This window comes from Lethenteron reissneri, chromosome 65 (genome assembly GCF_015708825.2).
Source record: "Lethenteron reissneri isolate LAM-NWPU_2019-01 chromosome 65, ASM1570882v1, whole genome shotgun sequence".
Classification (NCBI taxonomy): Eukaryota; Metazoa; Chordata; class Hyperoartia; order Petromyzontiformes; family Petromyzontidae; genus Lethenteron; species Lethenteron reissneri.
The window spans coordinates 7,219,937-7,240,298 of NC_083843.1; the positions used below are offsets into that span (position 1 = coordinate 7,219,937).

Consider the following 20,362-nt stretch of genomic DNA (forward strand, 5'->3'; position numbering starts at 1 on the left):
TTTGGACGGCCCCGACTCTGGCCGGGCATGATGGCCGATTCCTCTTGTGAAGCAGGTCACAGGGATTTTTTAACGTCAGCCGTGTGTTGAACTTTGTTCGCAACGTACGTAACCCTGTGCTAATCTGTGGATCTACGTGGATCTCTATGGGTCTGTGGGTTTCTGTGTATGGATGTTGAACTTCTTTAGCACCGCATGTAGCCAACCGTGCTAATCTGTGGACCTATGTGGGTTTCTATGGGTCTGTGGGCCTCTGTGTATGGATGTTGAACTTCTTTCGCACCGCACGAAGCCAACCGCGCTGATCTGTACGAACATTATTGGTACGGGAAAGGGTTTACATTGAAATTTCTCCGTTCAAACGTTTCGTGCGCATACAGGGAACCTCCGCCAAAATATAAATGTCTTTACCGCAATATAATAAAAATCATCATCTCTCTCGATTAAATTGGAATTTCAACTCCCAGATTGTTTTTCCCGCATCCGATCGGCATTCACCATGGATGACGATGATGCTAACTGGTGGTTGTTGCTGAAAACCCTGTGTGCTCAGGGCCAGCGGTTAGTGGCTGCGCTGACGGCAACGACCCGAGTTCGATTCCTGCTCACGTCCACCAACACGCCAGCGGCGAGACGAATGTCTGAACAGGTCCTGGGCCTCCCCTAGGTCGACTCGGCCTCAAATGAGTACGGGTGGGCGTGGTGCTGGCCACCCACCATCTCGTGTGCCAACAGTGCCGGTAGCTTTCATAGGCGCTGCTGCCACTCGCTACTAACAGCCCCTGCCCCTACAGTCTGTTTAAGGCTACGTGGGGGATCTTTGTCTTTGTCAGGGCCACAGAGTAACACCCCCCCTCCTCTCTACCCCCTCCCTCTCTCTCTCTCACCAAAGACAAAGTTCCCCCCACACCCAGTATAGCCTTAACAGACTGTGGGGGCAAGTGCTGTACAGAGGGGAGGGGGGGGATCTTTGTCTTTGTTGAGTGTGCGCATGAGTGGGTGAGTTGGTGGGCGAGTTCAATGGGTGAGTTGGTGGGTTGGTGAGCAAGTGCGTGTGTGAGTGAGTGAACAAGTGGGTGGGTGGGTGAGTGATTGAGTGGGTGGGTGAGTGATTGAGTGGGTGAGTGAGTGGGTGGATGAGTAAATGAGTGGGTGGGTGAGTGATTGAGTGGGTGAGTTAGTGAGTCGGTGAGTGAGTGGGTGGATGAGTAAATGAGTGGGTGGGTGAGTGGGTGAGTGATTGAGTGGGTGGGTTAGCGAGTCAACTTACCCACCCAACCCTCTCACCCACCCTCTCCATGGTTTGTTTCTTCACTCAGCCGGGTGGGGGGTTGACAGCCCCCCCCACCAACCCTGGGTGCCGTCGAGGGCCGGGATCCTCCATAGCCCCTCCCCCCTCCTCCACGGCCCCCACCCTCCTCCTGCACCTCCACCCTCCCGGATCCGCGCCGCTTCTTTTCCTCCACGTTGAGGGCGGTGTTTCGCCCTGGTACAGGATGGGCTGCAGGAGACACACACACAAATACAATCATCCTGTTTTAATAACCCAGCTGGCAATGGATACCTCATTGTAATTAATATGCATTCATCTTCTTGGTTCTTTCGGTAAAGTCACGTAGAGGAAATAATAAAATAATAAAAATTAAACATAATAAAATACAATTCTCACGAAGTTTCGGCCACAACGCAAGCAGCCGTCCTCAGGTGAAGACCAGGTCTGTCGGGGAGACAGCGTTTGTTTCTTCACTCAGTCTGATATCTACTGAAAAATATGATGTCTACTGATAACTCTACTGATGAGTCTAAGTATATTGATACGTCTACTGGTAAGTCTACTGATAAGTCGACTGACTTGTCTGATAAGTCTACTGATAAGTCTGATAAATATTTGGATACATCTACTGATAAGTCTACTGATAATTCTACTCATAAGTCTACTGATGAGTCTGATAAGTTTACTGATAAGTCTTTAAGTCTACTGATGAGTGTGCCATTGTTCATCACGTTGGAAAGAACCAGACTACTGATGAGTCTAGCCCTTCGTTAGAGGACGAGTTTGATCTGGCACTGTAATGGAGCCCAAAGTGCAACCATGATGCACCACGGGTAACGATCAGTGCTGGAAAGAAGTGTAACATGCGTACGTACACACTACACAACACACACTAATATACACCAGAGGTGTGGACTCGAGTCATGTGACTTGGACTCGAGTCAGACTCGTGTCATGAATTTGATGACTTCAGACTCGACTTGGACTTGCATAACAATGACTTTGTCCCACCTCTGAGGTGTGGACTCGAGTCATGTGACTTGGACTCGAGTCAGACTCGAGTCATGAATTTGGTGACTTCAGACTCGACTTGGACTTGCATAACAATGACTTTGTCCCACCTCTGATATACACTACACTATACACTACAACACTACACTGATATACACTACACTATACACTACACTACTAAACACTACATAAGGTTGACTTTTTTTATCAAACAACCAAAAATGACATAGCCAAAATGTTTTTCGTAAGCCCTGTGGCCAGTTGGATAATACGGCCCAGACCACCACCATCACCACCATCACCACCATCATGACCATCACTACCACTACCATCACCATCATCATCATCACTACGATCACCACCACCGCCATCATCAACACCACTACACCATCATCATCACCATCAACACACCACCAACATCATCACACCACCACTATCACCATCACCACTATCATAATCACCACCATTATCAGCACCATCACCACCATCATTATCTCCACCATGACCTCCACCAACACCACCACCGGTTAACACCCTCGCTTGGTATGCAGAAGGTCGTGGGTTTGATCCGGACCCCGACTCCTCACACCCACCCATCCACCCACCATGGCTGCTAGGAGATCACGAAGCCGTAGTTGGGCAGCTTCCTCCCTCTCTCCCCTTCCCTCTCTCATCTCACTCTCTCTCCATCTCTCTCAACCTCTCTCTCTTCCTCTCTCCCCCCTCTCTCGCCACCCAGTGGCAGCAGATGTACAAGCCTCTCGTAGCCAAATGCCGCGGTCACCTCCAGCAGAGGACGGCTCACCGGACGGTGCCCTCGGCCGTGTGGCTCAGCCGAATCCCCCCAGGAGCACCGGACTGTTGTGTGCGCGTTCTGCTGAGCCAGGGAGGATCTGGCCCCGTCAGTATTTGGGGTGTCCCGCGGCTCAACCCGCAATGTTCCGGCTTTTGGGGTCCATTTTCAGGAGACTGGAGGTGCCTTTTTACAAAAGCAGTTTCATACACGGGATGTGGCGGTTGCCTTACACCCGGCTAATAATCGCCACGATCTTGCAAACTTCGTCTGTGCCCAAGCAAAGATGGCGCGTGGGTTTACGAGACCAGGTGGAAAAAAAGACGCCGCGAGGCGACAACCGACAACCGCTCTGGCGGTGGGGGGGGGGCGATGCTGAGGGGGGAAGGGGGGGCCCTGGCTCAAGGCACGGCTCTGGCTGGACCACCCCGTACCACTCGCAACGCCGGGGACGCACGCAGTGGTTCTTTGAACGGTGGGGGGTGGGGGCGGTCGAGCACCTCTGACGAGCGCCAATGGCGTTCTTGATTTGACTTTTAACGGGTTCATTCGTCGCGCGTGTCGACGCACCGTTTGTGGTACGCGCGGCACGTGTGGTGCCGCGTGCCCGCAGGTAGCATTTGCGACGTGCACACGTGGACGCTGGACTCGATGTGACTTTGTATCGCAATCGGCTCCAGTGCTTTTGTTGTTGGCAGCAATAAAAATGGTTTAAAACTCGCTTTCTGTCTTTCTCTCCCCCCACCTCTCCCCCACCTCTCCCCCACCTCTCCCCCACCTCTCCCCCACCTCTCCCCCACCCTCTCCCCCACCTCTCCCCCACCTCTCCCCCACCTCTCCCCCACCTCTCCCCCCCACCTCTCCCCCACCTCTCCCCCACCTCTCCCCCACCTCTCCCCCCCTCTCCCCCACCTCTCTCCCCCACCCCCTCTCTCCCCCACCCCTTTCTCCCACCCCTTTCTCCCACCCCTCTCTCCCGCTCTCTCCCCCCTCTCCCACCCCTCTCCCACCTCTCTCCCACCTCTCTCCCCACCCCTCTCCCACCCCTCTCTCCCCCCTCCCCTCCCGCTCTCTCCCCCCTCTCCCACCCCTCTCCCACCCCTCTGCCACCTCTCTCCCCCCTCCCTCCCCCTTTCCCACCCCTCTCCCACCCCTCTCCCACTCTCTCCCCCTCCCTCCCCCTCCCTCCCCCTTTCCCACCCCTCTCCCCCTCTCCACCCCTCTCCACCTCCCCTCCCTCTCCCCCTTCCTCCCTCCCCCTCCCCCTCTCTCCCCCCTCTCTCTCCCTCTCCCACCCCTCTCCCCTTATCCCACCTTGGCCGCGAGGATCTTCTGCACGGAGTCTGCGTCACTGAAGATCACGAAGCCGTAGTTGGGCAGCTTCCTCCCCGTCACTGCTGAGGCGCCCTGGGTGTTGATGCGCACGCTCAGCACCGTCCCATACGCTGAAAGAGAGAGAGCGATCAATGTCTATACAGAGAGATTGATATCTATACAGAGAGAGAAGATTATCTGTACAGAGAGAAAATGCATATCCAGAGATAAATATCTATAGAGATAAGTGTGTATAGAGGCAGAGATAGATATCTATCGAGAAACATGGAAATACAGAGATAAATATCGGGACAAAGATATATTAATATCTAGAGACAAATATCTATAGACAGATGTATATCAATTGAAAGAGATAAATGTCTATACAGAGAGGGAGAGACATTCTAATACATTCATAATAAACGTTCTTGGGTTAGATCGCGTTATTTATAAATGTGTCGTAACCCTCCACCACCCGACACGGCCAATCAGCAAAAAAGTGTCACGTTGACAAAAGACAAAATAGTTCACTGCTTTAGCCCACCGGAGTGTTGAAGAGTGAATCCACAACATTTACAGTTTTTAAATAACGCGATCTAACCAAAAAACTTTATTATGATTAATATTGGTCGTGAAAGCCTATGTGTTAAACATACTAATACATATCTACAGAGAGATACAGCGAGAGATAGAATTGCCTCAATAGACATTACCGTAAGCTACAGGGACACACGGCAGAGAGAGAGAAATACCGATAGAAAGAGAAACAGAGAGAGACACATACGTGAGTGACTCTCTCCCCGTGTGAAGTACGTGAGCGAATCTCTATTTGAACGAGTGAGTCTCTGAGTAAGTCTCTGAGTGAGTCTCTGAGTGAGTCTCTTAATCTATGTGAGTCTGAGTGAATCTCTGTATCTACGTGAGTCTGAGTGAGTCTCTGTATCTACGTGAGTCTGAGTGAGTTTGTATCTACGTTAGTCTGAGTGAGTTTGTATCTACGTGAGTCTGAGTGAGTCTCTGTATCTACGTGAGTCTGAGCGAGTCTGTATCTACCTGAGTCTGAGTGAATATCTGTATCTACGCGAGTCTGAGTGAATCTCTGTATCTATGTGAGTCTGAGTGAATATCTGTATCTACGCGAGTCTGAGTGAGTCTCTGTATCTATGCGAGTCTGAGTGAGTCTCTGTATCTATGTGAGTCTGAGTGAGTGTGTCCGTGTCTCTGTGAGTGGTCTCACAGGAGAAGAAGTCTCGAAGGGAAGTCTCCTCCATGCTGTAGGGGAGGTTGCCCACAAACAGCTGCTGCGAGTCTGCGTAGCGAGGGAAACGTCGCGCTTCCCCATCCACGGATGGATCCGTATCACCGCCTCTCACTGCCAGCAGAGAGACACACGGACAGAGAGACAAACGGAGAGAGAGATAGACACAGAGAGAGACACGCGGACAGAGAGACACAGAGACACGCGGACAGAGAAAGACACGGAGACAGAGAAACACGGACAGAGACACACACAGACAGACACAGAGAGAGAGACACACGGACAGAGAGAGAGACACGGCGAGAGAAACAGAGAGACACGGAAAGAGACACAGAGACGGAGAAAGAGGGACATGGAAAAAGAGGCAAGGAGAGAGAGACACGGACAGACAGACAACGGAGAGACAGGGAGAGACACAGGGTAAGAGACAGAAAGAGACAGGGAGACAGACACAGGGAGAGACACAGGGGAAGAGACAGAAAGAGACACAGGGAGACAGACACAGGGAGAGACACAGGGGAAGAGACAGAAAGAGACACAGGGAGAGAGACAGGGAGAGACACAGGGAGACATACACAGGGAGAGAGAGACAGGGAGAGACACAGAGGGAGCCTGAGTGCCATTTTACACTTTTTTTTACCAACAATTTTTTTTTAAGTTTTCATTTGCCGAATCGGAATTTAACTTTTTAAGATGTACGCGAATCGTTTCAAGGAACACAATGAAGTTTCAGAAGGTCACCATATTCACGTATACCGTTGGGACAGCGTTTAGCTATCTAAACACCGAGGGCACGGTGACTAGATGTTAACTACCTCGCCTGGTATGCAGCAGGTCGTGGGTTCGATCCCGACCCTGACGATGCCTGCTTCTTTATATTTGGAGTTTGCGTTTCTCTCTCTATCATGGTGGCTAGGAGATGTTAACTACCTCGCCTGGTATGCAGCAGGTCGTGGGTTCGATCCCGACCCTGACGATGCCTGCTCCTTTATATTTGGAGTTTGCGTCTCTCTCTCTCTCTATCACGGTGGCTAGGAGATGTTAACTACCTCGCCTGGTATGCAGGAGGTCATGGGTTCAATCCCGACCCTGACGATGCCTGCTGCTGTGTATTTGGAGTCTGCGTCTGTCCCGATGGTGGTCACTGCGTGGATTTTTGGCCAGGGTCCTCCGTTTTTTTTCCCCTCCACATTAAGAATCAACGCTACCGCGCGTCGAGAGAGAGTATTTGGCTGCTGCTATAAATTTCCACAGTACGATGATGATGATGATAGCCAGTTCGTTGAGCTATTATTTGTGATGGCCCGGTCGCTTCTAAAAAAGAGCTATACACCAGTTCAGTGGGGCTTTACACCTGGTAAAATAAATAAAAAAGTTTGAATTGGTAGGACAGAATAGCCACCGGTAGGTCACGGGACAGACCCTGCAGGTGGAAAAGGTTGGCTGCTGTGCCAGGCTAGGTGCAGAAAGAAGCCATGGGACAGACTCTGCAGGTAGAATAGGTTGGCTGCTGTGCCAGGCTAGGTGCAGAAGGAGGTCACGGGATGGACCCTGCAGGTGGAATAGGTTGACTGCTGTGCCAGGCTAGGTGCAGGTCACAGGACAGACCCTGCAGGTGCCATGGGTTGACTGCTGTGCCAGGCTAGGTGCAGGAGGAAGTCACGGGACAGACCCTGCAAGTGGAATAGGCTGGCTGCTGTGCCAGGCTAGGTGCAGGAGGAGGTGGTCATGGGAGAGACCCTGCAGATGCCATGGATTTATAGATTGACGACATATGAGCAATTTAAACTAAAACAATTATGTCTTTGACTAGGTAAGGCCCACTGAGCTGTATCGCTCAGAAGCGACGTGGCAATCACAAATGGCGGCTCAACGAAGCGGCTTATCATCATCACGTCGAAATGTACGGCAGCGTTGATTCTAACTGTAGAGGAAAAAACCGCAGGACCCCGAGAAAAGTCCACGAGACCACCACGGAAAGACGCAAACTCGAATTATAGAGCAGGCGTCAGGGTTGGGATGAAAACCCACGTGCTCCCATGTACCAGGCGAGGTAGTTAACATCCATAAAGCCACTGTGGTGCCCGTGCCCTCAGCTGTGACAACTTTCTGCTTTTTAGCCGCCCAACGCTCCGCTTGTCGTTGCGAGCATCGCTCCTCCGCTGTTGCTGGAGGGCGACACTGTCTCCCAACTGTCCACCAGCCTCGAGATGCACCTAGCCCTGGCACTGCCCAGTCACGTCCTTCACAAGCCTCCTCCTCTATAGAGGGCCGATCTTGACACCGCTGGTACCGGTCATCGGCAAGTCAAATCTATGGCAGGCGCATCTTGCAGATGACAAGCCGATGGTCAGTGGGCAGATAAGCTCTATACCCATGTGGGTATGAATCCGCTGTTCCATCACTATATAGTCCAGCAGATGTTCGTGCTTGGACCCGGCATGCATCCATGATGTCGTGTGGATGCGCCGATGCTGGAATAGCGCGTTGGTAGTTATATGCCCATGGACTGCACAGAAGTCTAGCAGCATCCCACCGTTGTAATTAAGCTGGCCTGGCCCATGCCTTCCAATCATTCCGACATAGGTGTCTGTGTCAAGACACACCAACCCACCTAACCACCAACCCACCCAAGCACCCAATCACCCACCCAACCACCCACCCACCCATTCACTCACACACCCACCCATCCACCCCACTTACCCTGCCGGGGTGGGGGCCGTGATTGGAGGGGGGGACCCCCAGGCCGCCCCTCCCCTCGGGGGCCACGAGGGGGCTCGGGTTTGGGCTCCACATTGGCCTGTACTCACGAAACACACAGAGAAATAGACACACAGACAATGCACGCAAATCACCATCGAGTCTGCGAGTCTCAGCCCAAGTCTATGGTTCTCGCACAGACTCAAACAGACAAATACAAAGATCCACCGTGTAGCCTGTCACAGACTTTTGGGGCAAGTGCTGTGAGCGAGCACCTATGAAGGCTACCGGCTCTGTGGCACACGAGGGGGTGAGTGGCCAGCACCACGCCCGGCTGCCTTTGTCTCCCCCAGTGGCGATGTTTACTACACACCGCACCACCAGGTACTCATTTGAGGCTGAGTAGACCTAGGGGAGGCCCAGGACCGGTTCCGATAATCGTCCCTGGTGTGGGCCATGAGCGGGAATAAAAACTCGCGTCTTCGGGTTTGTAGCGCAGGGTAGCGCTAACCGCTACAACAACAACCGCCATTCGCAACGAAGTGACGGTGCCGTGCCACTTGTGAAAGGCTAAGTGTACTTTAAGGCCAAGTAATGTGTTGAACGCCCGCTGGCAGGTCATGGGATAGACCCCAGGTGCCATTGGTTTATTGAGATGACTGGCAGATGCACCACCTGTGCCCCCGACTGTGCCAACTTGCTGTGCTTTAGCTGCCCGGTACTCCGCTCTGTTGTTGTGAGCGTCACTCTTCTGCCCTCTGTTGTTGCTGAAGGGCGACTGCCTCCAACTGCCCAGTAGCGTCCTTCACGAGCCTCCTCCACTGAGGCCGATCTTGACACCACTGGTACGAGTCATCAGCAAGTGCACTCAGCTCCACATCCTCTTGTACCACATCACTCCATCTCTTTTCAATCCCGTGCCACGCCTGTTTAGCCCCCTCTATCCGCCTAAACAAAAGCTGTTTAGGCATGCACTGAGCATGTGGGCTAAATGACCCAGCCAACACAGCCTTGCCTGCCGGAGCTCACCGATGGGACTTTGTCCAGATCTTTCAAGGATTTGTGAGCTCCTTACGCAATGCAGTCTGCAGGTTAAACCCAGAATGGATCGTAGGTAGGCGAGCCTAAATGTTTCTAAGTGGCACAGATGTTCCATTAGGGGTGGGGTCCACGTTTTTCAAGCATAGAAAAGGGAAAGAATGACCGTGGCTGAGAAAACCCAAAGCTTCGTGTGGAGCAACAGACCAGGTAGCTTCTACACAGCGTTACGCAGCCTATGAAAAGATAATGCCGCTAGACTGATTCGGAGTGAGACCTCTGCTGTCAAACCGGAGGTGGTCATAAGCACCCTGCCCCATCACCAATTGGGAGTTGTGGGGGTGGAGTGTCTGATGGCACTTAATACTCAGGCAGGTGCTTAGATTTGGGGGGGCTGATGGTAAGGCCCCCACCTCTTAGTGGCACACTCCAGGTTCAGCAGCAGCGCCTCTAACTCCCCCTCTGAGTGAGCAGCAATCACCAGATCATCAGCATACATAACATGGTTGACCAATAGGGAGCCATCCCTTGACCGCACTCGGGCATCGATCAGCCTTCCATTGTACCTGAGCCAGATGGAGATTCTTCCGGTACAGCCATCGAAGGAGTCACAAACTACATGGGCAAAAAAGGTGTCGCACCACGAGCTGAACAGGGAATGCCTCTGACTCCTGACCACGTAGTTTTACCTGAGTCTGCTCATCATCATGAAGGTCATGAATGATTGTGAACAGAGTCAGGGACTCTAAAAGCACAAAGATCAACCAAGAGCCCAGGCCTTTTGATGGTAGCATAGGCCTTGATCAGATCAATAAAGCAGAGATGTAGGTCCTGTTGGAATTCCCTACACCTCTGCTGTAGCAGACGGACAGAAAATATGGTATCTGTGCAGGACCGCCCTGGCCTGAAACTACATTGGGGCTCCACAAGCCTCCCCTCAGCGTGCCTAGCAAGGCAATGTTGAATAATCCTTGCCAGGACCTTTCCCGGCACACTGAGAAGCGAGATGCCCCTGTAGTTGTTACAGTCTGTGCAGTCCCCCTTCTTAAAGAGGGGGACCACCAGGGCATCTTTCCAATCCTGCAGAACCTGTCCAGTGGTTCAGGCTGGTATTATGATGTCTCATAAACGCCACCCTCCTTCAGCATTTCACTTGGGAGATCATCTCTGCCCGGTGGCTTTCCCGGCCACAAACTCTGGATCGCCTTCAGTACTTCAACAGATGGTACCTCAGCCAGCTACTCACAGGGGGTGACTACTTCCAATATTTGAGGCACCGCAGCCTCAGCAGGATCGTCCTCACTTTGCCCCATGATGTTTTCCAGGCTGAGGGATTTCCCCTCCCGCAAGACACAAAAATGCTCCGTAAATGCAGATATGGGATTAGTCACTAATTGTGGAATGAGTAGGAGGTGGGGGGGTCTCAAAGTCCTCTAACCCAGCTTAAATATACGCTGCCAAGCTTGGTGGTGTTCATTCAGACGCTGTCTTTCCGACAGACCTGTTCTTCACCTGAGGACGGCTGCTTGCGTTGTGGCCGAAACGTCGTGAGAATTGTATTTTATTATGTTTAATTTTTATTATTTTATTATTTCCCTTCTACGTGACTTTACCGAAAGAACCAAGATGAATCCCTGCAGTCACGAAAGCTTTAAATCCAAAAAAGCCAATGTTAATGTAAGTGGTGGCCAGCGACCCACCAATCAAAGGGCTGCCAGGTAAAAATTAGCACGTTAATGTAAGACCCTTGAGAGGCATCCACAGCGGGTGCCCTGAGGTGGCTATGTCAATGTGAGAGATGTTAATGTGAGAGTTAAGGATGCAGTCTCCTAGCTCCGCCAAATGGGGTTTGGCTAGGAGACATCATAGACGCCCCCGGGGCCTAGGGCACAAGCTTTGTTCGATGTTTTTCCACGTGGTTTAGTGGTACTTAGGTTGAAGGGGGGTTACCAGCTCCTCGCACGCGTCCAAATGCCACTCATTCACACACTCGCAGACACCCACACATAGACCCACGTCACCACCACCACCACCATCACCTGTGTTGGCACCACCTTGTGATGTACGAAGGTGTTGGCTGTCTGGGCGGGTTGCCCCCCTCCCTGGGAGAGGTTTTTGCTGGTCACGGATGCCCACGAAAATGGCTGTTTGGTGGGTGGGGGGGGCACGGGGGGGGGCATGAACAACGATGCGGTTACATGGTCAGTTGTCTCCTAGTCACTGTTCTAAAGCTGCTGCTATTACTACTGCTGCTGCTACTACTACTAACACTGTCGATCACCCGCACGCTCGCAAATGAATCCTCTCACCCGCCCACCCACTCACCCACCAATTCACCTACCCACTCATCTATAAATTCACTCACTCACTCATGCACCAGTTCACCCACTCACCCGCCCACCCACTCACAAATTCACCTACCCACTCACCCACCAATTCACCCACTCAGCCGCCCACCCACTCACCAACAAATTCACTCTCGCACATCAATTCACCCACTCACCCACCAATTCACTTACCCACTCAGGAACCAATTCACCCACCCACTCACCCACCAATTCACTTACCTACTCACCCACCCACTCACTCACCCACCTACCAATTCACCTACCCACCAACCAATTCACCCACTCAGCCACCCACCCACTCACAAACAAATTCACTCACGCACATCAATTCACCCACTCACCCACCAATGCACTTACCCACTCAGGAAACAATTCATCCACCCACTCACCCACCCACAAAGCCACTCACTTCGTACATCAATTCACCCACTCACACACCAATTCACTTACCTACTCAACCACCCACCCACTCACTCACCCACCCACCAATTCACCCACCCACCCATTCACCTTTGGTGGTGCAGGTTCCACAGCTGCTATCGCTGCCGATGCTGTTGCTGCTGTTGCCGATGCAACTGCTGCTGCCGCTGCTACCACTGCCGCTGCTGATGATGTTGCTGCTGCTGCTGATGTTGATGATGCAGTGTGGGTCTCAATAGTCGTTGGTGACACCTCCTCCTCCACCTCTTCCTCTTCCTCCACCTCCGCCTCCACCACCTCATCAGCAACACCTCCTCTACCGGCCGTGTCTCCCCGCATCTCATCTTTTGGCAACTGATGAAGTTGCTGCTGCTGCTGCTGATGTTGTTGCTGCTGCTGCTGTTGCTGATAATGATGTTGGGTGTTGTTTGAGATAGGTTGTGTCATATCGGAAGGCGCGTTGCTGTTAAAGAGAGGGAACATCAGCAACAGCATCATTGAGCATTAGCAGCAGCAATATCATCAGCTTGCAAATCCTTGAAAGATCTGGACACAGTCCCATCATCGGTGAGCTCCTCCGGCAGGCAAGGAGGCTGCGTTGGCTTGGTCATGTAGCCCGCATGCACAGCCAGCGCATGCCTAAACAGCTTTTGTTCGGCGGGATAGAGGAGGTTAAACTTGCACAACACGGCCTGGAGAAGAGATGGAGCTGATGCGGTATGGGAGGAAACGGAGCCGAGTGAACTTGCTGATGACCTGACCAGTACCAGCGATGTCAAGATCGGCCTCTGTGGAGGAGGCTCGTGAAGGACGCTACTGGGCAGATGGAGGCAGTCGCCCTCCAACAACAACGGAGGGCAGAGGAGCCACGCTCAGAACAGTGGGTGTAGTGCTGGGCAGATAAAACGCAGCAAGTTGGCACAATAGGGGGCACAGCTGGTGCATCTGCCCGTCATCTCAGTCTCAACTAAAACTAAACTATGTTTTATTTTACCAAATAAGGTCCACTGAGCTATGCAAATCTTTTCTAGAAGCGACCTGGCCACAAATGATAGCTCAAAAAGTGGCTTATCATCAAGTGAAAATGAATAGCACCGAAATTACTCTAGGCGTGTGATGTTGAATATAAATGTGGAGGAGAAAAATCCACCAGGTGACCACCACAGACAGAGAGAGATGTGAACTTCAAATATATATCAGCAGGCATCAGGGTCGGGATCGAACCCACGACCTCCTGTATACCAGAAGAAAGATAAACACAAAGACCCTCCGTGTAGCCTTAACAGACTGTTGGGGCAAGCGCTGCTAGTAGAAAGTAGCAGCACCTATGAAGCCAGCACCACGCCCGGCCGCATTTACACACCGCACCAGGTACTCATTTGAGGCTGAATCGACCTAGGCGAGGCCCAGCACAGGTTCAGATAATTGTCACTGGTATTGGTGGCTGTGAGCGAGAGTCGGGCACACACACGCAGATGACCCCAGACCCAAGGCTTGAACCTAGGATATCAAGTGTCTCCGACACGGCCACCGTGAACCCCACCACACAGCCATTGCGAACCCACTGACACCGACACGGCCATCGTGAACCTCACCAACACGGCCATCGTGAACCCACTTACACCGACAGCCATCTGAAACCCCACCACACAGCCATTGCGAACCCACTCACACTGACACGGCCATCGTGAACCCCACCGATACGGCCAGAGTGAACCCCACCGACACGGCCATCGTGAACCCACTTACACCGACAGCCATCGTAAACCCCACCACACAGCCATCGTGAACCCCACCAACACAGCCATCGTGAACCCACTCACCCGGGTGAGTGAGTCTCGTAGAGAGGAGAGCCGTTCTCCACTTCAGAGTCTCCCTCCCCTTCCTCCTCCTCCTCTTCTTCCTCCAGGTCTGCAGAGGCAACGGGGGACAGACGCACCACGGCATTGTGGGTAACTGGCGTCACTACCGTGGCTCAGGGATGTTAACTACCTCGCCTGGTGTGCAGGGATTCATGAAATCACATGCCCCACCCTGACCGATGCCTGCTACTGTATATTTTGAGTTTGCGGTATGATAAGATGTTAACTCCCTCGCCTGGTGTGCAGAAGTTCATGGAATCGATGCCCCACCCTGACCGATGCCTGCTGCTGTATATTTTGAGTTTGTGGTATGACGATATGTTAACTACCTCGCCTAGTATGCAGGAGGTCGTGGGTTCGATCCCAACCCTGACAATGCCTACTGCATTATATTTCGAGTTTGGGTCTCTCTTTTTATGTGGTTGAGTGAATTTTTCTCCGGGTCCCCCGGTTTTTCTTCTCCACATTTAGAAATATCATGCGTTTAGAGAGTATTTGGCTGCTGTTATAAATCTCCACGTGGTGATGATGATGATGATGAAAAGCAGCCACTTCGGTGAGCTGCTATCATTTGTGATAGCCAGGGCACTTCTAAAAAATATCTAAATAGCTCAGTGGGGCCTTACCTGGTAAAGTAAAAATAGTTTTTTCGATTTAAAGCTTTCGTGACTGCAGGGATTCATCTTCTTGGTTCTTTCGGTAAAGTCACGTAGAATGGAAGTAATAAAATAATAAAAATAAAACATAATAAAAAACAATTCTCACGACGTTTCGGCCACAACGCAAGCAGCTGTCCCTCAGGTGGAGAACAGGTCTGTTCACTCTGTCTTCTCGACAGACCTGTTCTCCACCATCTATACATCTCTCTGAAAATATGTCTCTCTCTGTGTCTATATATCTCTGTAAATCTATTTTTCTCTGTATGCATCTCTGCATCTCTGCATCTCTCTGTATATCTATATCTCTCTCTATGAATCTCTCTCTGTGTGCGTCTCTGTACCTTCACTGTGGTCGCTGTCCGTGAAGACCTCGTCCTGGTAGCGGAAGATATCGTTCTGAACAAAGAACTTGTTCTGAACAGAGCCCTGCTCAACGCAAGAGACAGAGGGGATGGTGGGCGGGTGAGCGAGTAAGTGAGTGGGTGAATGAATGAGCGAGTGAATTAGCGAGTGAGCGGGTGAGCGAGCGGGTAAATGAATGAGCGAGTGAGCGAATGAGCGAGCGGGCGAATGAGCGAGCGGGCGAGCAAGCGACTGGGTGAACAAATGAGCGGGTGAGTGAGCCAGTGAGCGAGCGAATGAATGAGCGAACGAGCGGGCGGGCTAAGGGTGAGCGAGCGATCCGCTCACCTCGGGCGCGAGGATGAAGGTCTGGAGGAATCTGCGCATGGCGCCGCCGGCGTTGCTGAGCTCCCCCAGCACCTGCACCACGACGGCACCGCCCATCGTCGCCTGCGAGTCGACCGCACGGATCTTGGTGCGGCAGTCGCGGAACGCTAGAGACACGATCTTGGCGTGGATCTCCTAGAGATAGACACAGAGACGCGGAGATGCAGAGAGAGTGTGAGACAGAGACGTGAAGACACAGAGAGAGACAGTGTGAGACAGCGTGAGACAGAGACATGAGCCAAGCGTGGATCTCCTTAGAGACACAAAGAGAGATGGGGGGGGGGGGGGGAGATACACGGGAAGAGAGATAAAGGGAGAGAGACAGGAAAAGAAAAAGACACGGGGAGAGAGACACAGGAAGGGAGACATGGAGAGAGACAAGAGGAAATACACAGGAAGAGATACACGGGCAGAGAGATATAGACACGGGGGAGAGACACGAGAAGAGATAGACACAAAGGGGGAGCGAGAGACGTGGAGACATGGGGAGACACGGAGGAGAGTGAGATAAGATGAGAGACACGGAGAGAGAGACGGATGGAAAGAGGAGAGAGAGACACGGAGAGAGACACAGATTGAGAGAGACACGGAGAAACAGAGACACGAAGAGAAAGACACGGATTGAGACACGGAGAGGAAGAGACAAGGGGAGAGAGAGACATGGACAGAGAGACACGGGCAGAGAGACACGGGCAGAGAGACACGGGCAGAGAGACACGGAGAGAGACGGATGGAGAGAGGATATAGAGACATGGAAAGACACATGGAGAGAGACACAGATTGAGAGAGACACGGAAAAACAGAGACACGGAGAGAAAGAGACAAGGGGAGAGAGAGACACGGACAGAGACACGGGCAAAAAGACACGGATTGAGAGACACGGAGTGGGAGAGACACAGAGTGAGAGAAATGGATAGAGGCTGTACCCACCGTTTGTCCCACCACAGGATCTGAAGGTTTTCCGTTTGCGTCGACTCCCCCGTGGACGAAGGTGGAGTCCTTGCCATAGAACCTGCGGAGAGACCCACCCACAACACGGGTAAATATAAATGTAGTGTCGTTAAACCCGCCAGCACCCGACACAGCCAATCGGTAAGGTTTGTCACGTAAACAGAACATGCCAATTGTTACTAGTACAGCACACCTGTGTGTTGAAGAGTAAACCCACATGATTTGCAATCCGAGTACGACGTTTCGCCAGTAATTACAAGCAGCATTATCAGAGGACAAATCTGGCTGTCACTAAATCATTGCTGCTCAACAAAATGGCTGATATCACCATCATCACGTGCACATTTATAGCATCAACATAATATAATTAATCTCAATGCTTGTTTCTAAACTAATACATTTTTATCTCATCAGGTAAAGCCCACTGAGCTAATTAACTTGTTTTTTTAGAAGCGGACCTGGTCATCACTAAATGATAGCAGCTCAACAAACGTGGCTGACATCACTATCATGTGGAAATGTATAGCAGCAAAATAATCTAAATAATTCATAAAACAGGTTTTTTAGGGTTAGATCGAGTGAATAAGAAACGTCGTGTTGTTAAACCCGCCACCACCCGACACAGCCCAATTAGTAAGGTTTAGTGTCGAAGATGGCCAATTCGTGACTAGTACGGTACTTACGGGTGTGTTGGCTGTCGCCTGATGAAGCTTATCAGTGTTTTTTGCTTGATTGTGACCACAAGTATTGTGGTTAATGCAGACAAGGTTCTTGTAAAAAGGTTTCAGTTTTGTTGCCAGAAACAAGGGGAAACACCTATTTTGATGAAGCTGGTTGTAATTACTCGCCAAACGTCGTTACTTCAGATTGTAAATGTTGTGGATTTGCTCTCCAACACACTGGTTAGTGCTGTATTAGTAACGAATTGGCATGTTCTGTTTACGTGACAAACCCCTGACGAATTTGCTGTGTCAGGTGATGGCGGGTTTCACGACACATTTATATTTACGCGATCTAACCCAACAAACACTGTATTATGAATGAGAATATTTATCTTGAAAGCCTACTACGTGTTAAACAGACTCACCCAGTCACTCACAAAAACTAATATCCTCCGTATAGCCTGTAACAGACTGTTGGGGTAAGTGCTGTTAGCGAGCACCTATGAAGACTACCGGCAGTGTGGCAGACAAGGGGGTGGGTGGCAAACACCACGCCCGGCCGCCTTTGTCTCCCTAGTGGCAATGTTTACACACCACACCAGGTACTCATTTGAGGCTGAGTCGACCGAGGGGAGGCTCAGAAACCGTTCAGATAATCGTCACCGGTGTTGGCCGTGAGCGGGAATCGAACTCAGGTTGCCAGGTTTGTAGTGCAGTGCGCAAACCGCTACTCTACCACTCTTCACTCACTCACTCACCTATTTACTCACTCACCCAGTCACTCACTCACCCAACCACTCACCTACTCACTCAGTAACTCACTCACCCAGTCACTCACTCACTTACCCGCCCATACACTCTCTCATTCATCCACCCACCTACCTACTGACCCACGCATACACTCACCCATTCACCGACTCACCCACACGCCTGCCACTGACTCACCCACTCACTCACCGGTGCAGGAAGTCAGGAGCCTGGTGCAGCAGAGTGTAATACTGCCTCACAAACTCTCTCCCCACGTGCAGGGGATGAGGGGTTTCCATGACCATGGTGATGGGGCCGGTGGGAGGGAGGTCTACACACACACAGGACACACACATAGTACAGATATAGCACACACAGTACACAAAGTACACACATAGTACACACACACAGTACACACATCCAGTATACACAGTACACATAGCACACACAGTACACACACACACAGCACACACATCCAGCACACACACAGTACGCATATAAAGTACACAATGGACACAGTCCATACAGTACACACATAGTACACACACAAAGTACACACACAGTGCACACAAAGTAAACTCATAGTACATCCAGCACACACATCCAGTATACACAGTACGCATATAAAGTACACAGTGGACACATCCATACAGTACACACAGTACACGCAATACAGTACACATCAAGTCCATACAATACACGCAGTTTACAAAGTACACACGCATATACAGTATATACAGTGCAGAAACAGATACAGTACACAAATGCAGTGCACAGAAGCAGTACAGATGCAGTACTCATAAAAGTACTGAAGCAGTACATTTTTTGCAAATAGATCCAGTACACACATGAAGTACACATACACACAGCACAGAGATGCAGTAGTTATACAGTACACACGTGCACATACAGTACACAGACACACACACGCATGCATAGAAACACATGCAAAGGCACACATACACATAGATACACACACATAATACGTCCGGCCGCCTTTGTCTCCCCAGTTAGCGACGCTAACTAAACACCACCACACCATTTTAGGCTGAGTCAACCTAGGGGGGGGGGAGGAGGCTCCCAAGTAACCTGGGTGCAAGATAATCGCTATCACTGGATGATGGTGGTGGTGATAGTGGTTAGTGGTGATGATGACGGTAGTGGTGATGGTTGCGATAGTAGTGGTGGTAGTGACGGTGGTAGTGACGATGGTAGTGGTGGTGATGGTAGTGGTTAGTGGTGATGATGGTAGTGGTGGCGATAGTAGTGGTGGTGATGGTAGTGGTGGTAGTGATGGTAGTGGTTAGTGGTGATGATGGTAGTGGTGGTAGTGATGGTAGTGGTGGTAGTGATGGTAGTGCTGGTAGTGGTGGTGATGGTAGTGGTTAGTGGTGATGATAGTGGTGGTGATGGTAGTGGTTAGTGGTGATGATGGTAGTGGTGGTGACCATCACCACCACCAATCACCACTACTACCATCACCACCACTACCAATCACCAACACTACCACCACTACCAATCACCACCACTACCATCACCACTACCACCATCACCACCACTACCAATCACCACCACTACCATCACCACTACCACCATCACCACCACTACCACTATCACCACCACCACTAATCACTATCACCACCACCACCAATCACCACCACTATCACCACCAATCACCACCACTACCACCATCACCACCACCACTACCAATCACCACTACCACTACCAATCACCACCACCACTACCACCATCACCATCACCACTACCAATCACTACCACCACCACTATCACAACCATCACCACTACCAATCACCACTACTACCACCACCATCACCACTACCACTATCACCACTACCACCATCACCACTACCAATCACTACCACTACCACCACCAACCACGTGGGTCGAGGCCTAGGGGGGGCCCCACAATGGCCGGAGCGGGCTCGCTGAACGAGGCTGAACGAGGCCGAACTCCGCTCGCCTTCGTCTACACATTTAGAGAGGAGAGATGGTGAGGGGAGAGAGGAGGAGGGGGGAGGAGGAGGGGGGGGGAGGGGAGGGATGAGGAGGAGGGGAGGGAGAGAGATGAGGAGGAGAGAGTTTCGCTGTTGAGGCAGCAGTTTTAGTTAAAGAGTAAAGGGGTGGTGGTGATGGTAGTGGTGGTGATGGGGGTGGTGACGGTAGAGGTGGTGATGGTGGTGATGGGGGTGGTGAATGGTGGTGGTGATGGTAGAGGTGGTGATGGTGGTGACAGTGATGCTGATGGTAGTTTTAGTTAAAGAGTAAAGGGTGGTAATGGTGGCGGCGGTGGTGATGATGGTGAATGGTTAACACCATTCTTAATGGTTAAGACTTAAACTTAAAGACTTATAAACGAAACAAATTTGATTGAAACGGAGGAAAGAATAGAATAAAGGAGATGAAGGAGACGAAGGAGAAGGCGATAACAAACAAAATTGTCGGTGAAGGCGCCGACCTCGATGAGGCCGCGATGTTCCAACGCCGCCTCCGTTCGCCAGCACAGCGAGAGAAGGAGGGGGGCGGGGCGAGTGGGGGAAGGGGGGTGGGGAGGAGGGGTGGGGCGGGGGGTGGTGGGG

The 20,362-nt window shown here is 51.4% G+C and overlaps 1 pseudogene; it reads right to left on the minus strand.

Annotated features, from left to right (window-relative positions):
* Window positions 1–120: 120 nt before the first annotated feature.
* Window positions 121–20,318, minus strand: LOC133359381 (ras GTPase-activating protein-binding protein 1-like; annotated as a pseudogene).
* Window positions 20,319–20,362: the final 44 nt, after the last annotated feature.